General features: G+C 41.7%; 1 long non-coding RNA gene across 1 annotated transcript; it reads left to right on the top strand.

The window, feature by feature from the left end:
- Positions 1 to 575: 575 nt before the first annotated feature.
- On the top strand, positions 576 to 1,014 carry LOC311064162. The gene is made up of 3 exons (XR_014602687.1): positions 576 to 636; positions 722 to 790; positions 892 to 1,014. It is a non-coding gene; the product is annotated as an uncharacterized lncRNA (long non-coding RNA).
- The last annotated feature ends 8,078 nt before the right edge of the window (positions 1,015 to 9,092 follow it).

Here is a 9,092-nt window from a genome sequence, read left to right as displayed (position 1 = left end):
AATGTTGTGCCAGGGACCCCCAGAACCAAGGATTTGAGTAAAAAATGTTCGCTTAAAAAAATAATAAAAAAATCAATGATATGCACACATTTTCAAGATTTTTCAAAAATAGCAGATCTACAAGCTCATAGCGCGCTATGAGCTTGTAGATCTGCTATTTTTGAATAGCCAAAGCTAAGTGGTTAAAATGACTGTGATGCTATTGTGGGAACCCAGGTGAATGGTGCACCCACTGCACCTGACTTAGTCACGTGACCAGGAAGTATAAAACCCTAGCTCCTCCAAGTAGAGAGCCATTTGTCTCTGCTGTAGGCTGCATGGTTCATGCAGGGAGAACGAGAACACATGGTAGGCCAAAAACAACCTTGTAGATCTGCTACTTTGTGCGACCCTTTTGTTTGTTGCAGCTAATGCTAATGTTAGCTTATTGTTTGAGCACATGTTACTGCTGGCTTTTGTTTGTTTGGTTGCCTATTTTCTGTTGAGCACATGGAGGTTTCCCATGCTCTTTAGCATTTTAATTTAGCCAACATCATTGTGTTTTATTATCTTATTTTAATGCATTTATTATTTCAGTTTTACAAATGAAGTGACCTCCTGTGGTGTCTGTTCTGTCTGCCCTACCTGGAGACACGGGTAAAGCAGTATACATTTTATGCATTGCCTCTTTGTGGATTTTAATGTATTTTAGTTTGTAACATCACTGTCTTCTTTTATACAGCAGCTCTGGTGTTGAGGTTGCCCCCCTCGCCTTGGCCTTGCATTGTGTGCACAGTTACTGCAACACAAAGTAGGTTTTAAGCTGTTTGTTATTCAATGATTTGAATATAGTGTTTTATTTAGTGTGATACTAGGGCTGGCAACTAATGCCTTTTGTTTGTCTCCTTAAAGGGACCACACCGGCCACTGTTTTCCACTGTTAATTTACTCTTTTTGTTTTGTTTATTTGAGCCATCTAGCCAAGGTACACTGTAGGCATAGGTTTTAACATTTATCCATATTGGCATATTTTAAAGGGATTGACGGCAGGATAAGATAAACAAACACCGCGCCTCCAGCAGTCTGTTTCCCCGACCACCAGGGGGTGACTCAGGAGGGACTGCCATAGAGTTAAGCGGACTTCTGAAGGGGCCATGCCGAAAATAGGTTGCTTTATTCGGATCCAATGCGTGTTACTGCCCGCCCCTGCTGGTTCTCTGAATTTTTATTTTTAAATAGGCTCTTTCATGATAAATTGACCACATATATGAAGTTAAACAACTAAATTCTATCCAAACGCTATCTTAAAAGTAAATTCTGTGCCTCAAAAACTAAGTTTGAGAGCGTTTTAAAACCGAAAGTAAAAAGTTCACATGGACACGGACGCGCACATGCGTGCGTTAATTTACGCCCCGGACAAACATAAACAGTAGGGAAAATACGGATTTCAGAAAGAGGACTGTTTCAATGCAGGAAAACACCCCAGCATCATTATATAGTGGCTGATAGAGGGGGAAAAATGCAAAAAAAAAAATATATATATATTTTTTTTAATTTAGGCTTAATGTTGCCTAGAATCCCTTTAACTGTTTCTCTCCTCTGTTCTGTTACAGTTTAATTCGTTTAACCCTGGCCGGGTCCACCCTGCTGCACACGGCTTTCCCCTCAGCTTGGGACTGCACTGGGGACCCTTTTGGTTTTATTGGTGTGTATTGATATAACCTGGCACTGCATGTTTTGTATTTGAATTTTGTATTTATATTGCATGATTTCTTTGAGGCCAGGCCTGTCCCCTTTTCTTTTCCCCTAGTTATTTGGGTATTCACTGTGTGCACGGGCCGACCCGCCCTTCCTTAGACTGCGAGAGGTAACTGTTAGATTTCCATTTTAATACTAAATACCTTGCCTTAAGGACCTTAATTGTCGTGCTAGTTTGTAATAGACAACAGTGATGTGTTTTGTAATTTCATGGTAATATAGTTATATTTTTCCACAAACTGCCTCTAGTAAAGTAATTGTTCCTGTTTAAGGGAAGTTGAACAGTGTAAGGTTTAGGGGTTCCTCCTGCCCCCTCCACAAGCGGGAGGTGGCGTAGTCAGGCATATTACAGTATTACTACTCGGTTACTACACTATGTTAACTAATTTTGCTGGGGACCCCCTGCTCTACCCTAGTTACTGTCACCTGTCTTGTCTTGTCTACAGTCCTTTGATTAACCCTGTCTTGCACCTGTGTCCTTTAAGTCCTAGCCTATCCCTGTGTTGATTGTCAGTTAATTTCACCTGTGTCCAGTTAACTGTGTGTCTATATATACTTCCCTGTTTTTTCTTCCCTGTTCGTAAAAGTAAGTCACTGTGTTAGTTAGTGCCTTGTGATTTTCTAAGTTCCTAGTATTTCAGCTTTGCTCCTAGTTCATCTCCTAGTATTTTCCTAGTCTCCTTGTGTTATGTTTATTCCTGATCCTCTGTTTTGGTTAATAAACCACCCTTGCATTCAATCTACCCTGTGTCTGCCTCGTCCTCTGCCTTTGTCCTGCACTTGGGTCCTACACCTCTTACTCTGATCGTGACACTATATGCCTCAATATGTGCCTCAAGTCACTTTCAGCCCCACGGTTCAAACCACTTTGGTCTGGTTAGGTGTAAGGAGCAGCTCGCCCTCTAGGGGCTGCTGGTGGGGCCTCATTTATCTATGATCGGGAGTCATTTTTGCAGATTGTTGTCGCAGGGTTAAAGTAGCTGTTGCCAGTCGGAGGTTGCTTGGAGAAGAAAGAATGTCTCTGATGTGATATCACTCCAGGAATCCCTTGCAACCTTTGGCATATATGCTAAAAGATGTGGAAATATGTGCAGCTATGCAACTGTTTGATGTCGTCAGCCACTGAATGCTGAGCTTTGAAAAGTAGACTTCAGACATAGGCAATTAGTATACTTGAGAGTCTTCGTTTCTGAGCATACCGTATACTTTATAATATGTATGTTTAATCCATTATTATGTTTCCCTTACCATTTATGTAAAATAAATGGTAAGGGAAAATCATAGCATAATAGAGTACTAAAACAAATGCTTACAACAATTCTTTTTTTTCTAAATTTTTATCCCACGATTTTGTAACCCCTATTTTTTCACCCTAGTGCCAATGCCTAAGCGTGTAATCCTGGGCACTACCTTCCCTCTGCCAACCTAGGGAGGCCAGGGCCGAGCTCATGCCTCCTTCAATGCATGAGAGCCAACTGACCTTCTTGTCACCTGACAGGGGAGAGTTTCCCTGGTTGGACGTAGCGCGTGGAAGGAACACGTTATTCCAACCAGTTCACTTCCCCTCCATCAGGCGCCCTGGCTGGCCAGGGGGAGGCAGTATAGTGACCAGGATTCTGCTTATGCTTACAACAATTCTAACTTAATTTCCTTACAATTGTCCTAGTAGCATAGTAAAAAAAAAGATTACCGGTAGTTTGCAGATACGCAAATAGCAGATATGCAAATAGTTTGGAAGTAGAATAGTAGACCACCCACTGCCTCCCCCGTGGAGAGACGGAGGTTGGTTAACCGCTTAAACCCCAGCGTCGGTATTGTGGGAAAAGCTTTCGCTGAAAATAGCAGATCGACAAGCTCACAACGCGACACGTTGCGTCGTGATGTGATGCTTGTCGATCGGCTATTTTCAGGGAAAGCTTTCCCCACAGTAACAGAAAACACACTATTGAGCCCTGAGGGATTCCCGTTAGCCATATGGGGGTTAAGTGGTTAAATTATCAAGTCGATTAATGATCTGTTACTCTGATGTTCTAGTAGTTGGAGAAAAAGAGCGGTAACAAATATGAACTTGAACATTCATATTTTTTGCCTCTGTATCGTGCTTTTCCTGTTTTTTCCTTTTTACTGATGTATATTTTGTGTCAATGTTTTGTTGCCCGTTCTTTTTGTCTAATTTTGTTTTTGTATCTGTTTTGTTATTGTTGTGTTGTATTTTGTGTGTCTCTGTAGTCGACATGACTGCATCACTGTGGTGATGTGTATATATATTAATATATATATATATATATATATATCAAGTCAGAGAGTATGTCACATGTCATGGTCCAGTAACATTATTGAAATTTAGAAAAAAATAAATAGAATATCCCTAACTCCTTGTAAGCGATGGGGGAAAGGAGGGGAATTGGGAAATGGAGTGTAAGATGATGTTGCATGCATACTGCATGGTGTTTAACACAGTGGTTCAAAATGAAACACGGGAGGAAATTATACAGCATGTGGACCCATGCATGATAGAGATAATCAGGATCACCAAAAATATATTCCGGCAATCTATCATTCAACAGCAGTGGTGCAAAGTAACTAAGTACATTTACTCAAGTACTGTACTTAACACAACTTTGAGGTGTTTTACTTTACTGGAGTATTTCCAATTGTCTATACTTTTACCTCTACTCCACTACATCTCAGAGGCAAATATTCTAGCCTACTTTTACTCCACTACAATTATTTGTTACTAGTTACTTTGCAGATATAAATTATTACATTATAAAACATACATTAACCACTGTAGCCCTATTGTATACCTAGGCTATTTGAAAATAGCCGATCTACCATCTCACAACGCGTCGCATCGTGACACGTTGTGAGCTTGTAGATCTGCTATTTTCAAACATTTTAGTACTTTTACTTTTGGTACTTTAAGTACATTTTGATACCAATACTTTTGTACTTTTACTCTAGTAAATGTTTAATTCCGGACTTTTACTTGTAACAGAGTACTTCTACATTGCAGTATTGATACTTTTACTTAAGTAAAACATTTGAGACCTTTTTCCACCACTGTTCAGCAGCAAAGAAAGACATTGTTGGCAAAGAAGGGGTGGGACCAATCAATGAGGAAACAGCAGTCTGTGAGTGTGAACCCAAACCGTGGCCGGAGCATGTTCTTACTAGAGTGCTGGGCTCCCTCCCTGTGGTGGAGGAGATTAGGACTGTGGCACGAGTGTGGATTCATTTAGTCTTCCCAGATCAAAGAATCAGCAGGAAACACAGAGAGGTGTGCAGATGTACGGGCCTTGAGAATAGGCTGAGTGCAACCTTTACTTCACTGACTCTCTCTGCTCCCAGCATGAGATATTTCCCTCTCTCTCTCTCTCTCTCTCTCTATCTCTCTCTTCCTTTACCCTGCCTGCAGCAGTGTGTTGCACGCGTAGCCTATTGTAATTGTCTGGTTGTTTGTGTGTGCTTATTTGTTTGATAGCAAGATCACTTAAAGGTGGTGTAAGTGATATTGCTTTGTTAATATAAGTGTCTGTCTCTATATTCTGATCGTAATCATTTCTATAGAGTGTCTCTATTCATTAACATGGGTCTGTCTCCCTGTCTCCCTGTCTCCAGCGCTTAATAAACAGAAAACACACTTTCATGTCAGGATACCAATTTTGTTCAATCAGGAGAGATAACTCATACAGGATACAGGGTTAACAAGTTAACAAGTGATGAAACAAAAAGTGGAAATAGCCAGACAAAATTGGAACTAGAACTATATCAAATTGAAGCTGATAAATGGGATGTCTCTCCTGATTTGATTGTTTTGATTTGGTGTCCACCTGAAAATATATTCTTTTATATACATTATACATTTTATTATAGGACTGTATACACGAATCCACGGAGCGCTGCCCTGTAGCTGGCGCCACCATTGCTGCGATGTCAGACTCAGGCAGCTGCTGCTGCGGTTCTGTCTGTCTGTTGACGTTACTCTTTACCTGCTTGGCTGTTGGAGCAGCCATAAACTGCACAGGTTCGTCACGATTTTCTGTACATTTCTGTGAAGTTAGTGTTAGTAAAAGTTAGTAAAAAGCAGGTACTGTAAAAGAGTAACGTGAGCGGTCAGTGACAGCAGCTGACTGACACCGCGCGGCAGCAGCTGACCGAGTCTGACACTGCACCAATGGTTGCGCCACCTACAGGGCAGCGCTCCGTGGATTAGTGTATATCTAGTATTTAAGAATCTTAATGTTATTGTTGTTGAATGTGGACACATAGATGGCAATTATGGCACCCAACCTTCAATATATTTGAGGGAATGTGAGATTGCTAAATATTACATAGTATGGTCAACTGATCAACTTGTGTGCATTATTTTAGCCAAACCTCAGTAGAACGCAATTATCGCCAGAACCTTGCGCGCAGCTTTTAGTCTTCAACTACCACAGCCATAGATCAGTGGTTTTCAACCAGTGGTCCTTGATGGAGTACCAGGGGGTCCCCAGCAAAATTAGTTAATAGCGTCACAATCATTTTTAACCACTTAGCTTTGGCTATTCAAAAATAGCAGATATACAAGCTCATAGCGCGGCACCGAGTGCCGCGCTATGAGCTTGTATATCTGCTATTTTTGAAAAACCTTGAAAAAGTGTGCATATCTTAGAATTCATATATATATTTTTTTCTCTAAATTTTTATCCCGCGATTTTTGTAACCCATTTTTTTTCACCCGGTGCCAATTTCCTAAGTGATCCTGGGCACTACACCAGCCCTACACCAGTGCTACACCAGTCCCCCACAGCCTGGGGAGGCCAGGGCCGAGCTCATGCTTCCTTCAGTGCATGAGAGCCAACTGACCTTCTTGTCACCTGACAGGGGGGAGTTTCCCTGGTTGGACGTAGCGCGTGGAAGGAACACGTTATTCCAACCAGTTCCCTTCCCCTCCATCAGGCGCCTGGCTGTCATGGGGGAGGCAGTATTCATATTCGTATATAATATTCATATTTTTTAGAGCGAAAATTAACTGATATCTTTGCTTCTGGGGGTCTCTGGCACAAAACATTTTCAAATGGGGGTCCGCGGCCAAATGTATATCAATTTAGGGGTCCTTGGCATGAAAAAGGTTGAAAACCACAGCCATACATGATAGGACGTCAAAGTGATGTCTTTCAATTTACATATTGCTGTCTAAATACAGTGTTCTTGCCCACATGTATTATGGAAATCGTAGCTGGCTATGTTCCTCCTGCTCTCCAGAGACAATGCGAAGTCCAGCAGAAGGCACAGCTTGTGCATGGTGAAGGCCAACAAGGACTATGGATACGTCATAGACCTTCAGAGAGTAATTGTTAGGGGATGTGCTGGAAGTCCAATGGACCAGTTGACTGATTAAAATACTACCCCAATTGACACATATTAGCCCACGGACCCCCATTTGAAAAGATATGCCAGGGACTCAACCACTTTGATTTCTTGGGGGTCTTAATCTACACTGTATCATCATCATTAGTGTTCATTGAACTCTGAGAGTGTACAAATGGAACCAAATGGGCCCGTTGTACACTCTCAGAGTTACAGACACATAAGGGTCAATTTGGTTTCTAACTATTAATTTGGCTGGGGACCACCTGGAACCCCCTCAAGGACCATTGGTGGTCCCCGGACCACTGGTTGAGAACCACTGATTTTTAAACTTTGCTGGTAGCAGGCAGCATGCCTGCCTATTCTTATTGCCAGGGAGTTGTCTTCAACTGCCAAAAGGCCATGTGTCATGTTATGTATGATGTAGTCTCTCAAGTCATAAGGTCTCCCACAATTTTCAAATGTTTGAACCTACCCACCTGTACACTGCAAATTTGTAGAAAATAAAGTGGATGTCAGGTCATTTCTCACTTCCAGTTTGGACTGTGCAGTCGCTTATAACTCCTTCTGGAAACCAAATTAGTTGAAGCCTTAGCTAGCTAGCTGCTTACAGTAGCATCAATGGAAATTAAAAAAGACATTCTAAAATATCTTATAATAAGATATTTTATAATAAGATATTTTTAAGTATTTTTTGTGAACTCTGTCTCGATAGGTTACCGATTTGTCTATCTAGCATTTGACGATTGTCTCCTCGATCTTGGGAGACTTTGTATTATGTACAGTAGATGTGTAGTATGCCTTGCTCCGAGCGCAGAATATTCATGTATGCCATCCTGCTGACACATTTTTCAGTGCTTTGCTAGCAGCATTCCCTCTCCAGGTGGGTTGGCATTTCCTGACAGTTCCCACAGGTACACCACCTGGCCTTAAGCTGAGTGGGTAGAGAGGCCGTCTGGGAATCGGAAGGTCGCGATTCACCCACTGGCCTGTCATTGTGTTGAAAGGTCCCCACAAATCCATGGACTAACTGCCCTGTAAATCCATTATATGATAATTATGGCCAGTAGAAGTGTGACAACCATCACCTCATTGCGCTTGTCCACAACAGACAGGGTTGATGCAGTCTGTGAAAACATAATCATGACTTTAATAGGGATAGAAAAACATTGAGCTTGTAATATGCAATAATGAAGCTAAAAGCAACAATAAGTTTATCTATAAATAAGACCCTATCCCTAACCCTCAATATTGGATCCAGGGATAGGGGCGTGTGCGAAATAATCTTCAGAGAAGTACACAGCAGCACACATGAGTCTGCACTCATGTCACAAAATGTACTTTAATTTACAGTATTTTAGTGTCTTTTTTCCACTTCATTAAATAATATATTCTTGTTCAGGTTACCTGCTCCGTTAATGATATCTTGACTTCTGGAAACATGCTGAATATGTTACTTACTATACGGTAACTCTGCTGTAGTTCAGACATCGTTGACATCATTAGCTCTCAAAGTTCAAGGTCACAATCGAAAGATGTGGAACGAGAAGTTCATTCAATCAGAATATGCACGAGAAGGTGCATTTGTTCCCCTTCTCTCCCCCTCCCCCCTCTCTCTCTCTCTCTCTCTCTCTCTCTCTCTCTCTCAGTGTTTTAACATTGTTGGTCCCCACACTCGCTCACTCTCTCTCTCTACCTTTCAGCTCAGGTTTTCAGTTTGTAGTTACATCCGAGGGGGAGGATGACTCACAGCGTTTGCTGACCTGTACCCCGATATTGCCATTAATGTGTTTCCACAGAAGAATGCTTTATGGCTATGTGGGCTCCAAACTAAACAGTAGGTGCAGTGTGTTCCTTTGGTTCTGTCAGAGGGATATATGAATAAAATCATCTCGCCAGGCAAGTGAACTCAGAGCCATTTGCAGACAGTCTGGGGTTGGGTCGGTAATGGAAACCCATATTCCAGAGTCAAGATAAAGAATGGGGCGGCAGGAGCTATA

The sequence above is a fragment of the Gymnoscopelus microlampas genome (assembly GCF_963454915.1).
Source record: "Gymnoscopelus microlampas genome assembly, chromosome: 2".
Taxonomy (NCBI): domain Eukaryota; kingdom Metazoa; phylum Chordata; class Actinopteri; order Myctophiformes; family Myctophidae; genus Gymnoscopelus; species Gymnoscopelus microlampas.
The sequence above is the reverse complement of the archived record's forward strand: the minus strand, read 5'-3'. Positions and strand labels throughout refer to the sequence as shown.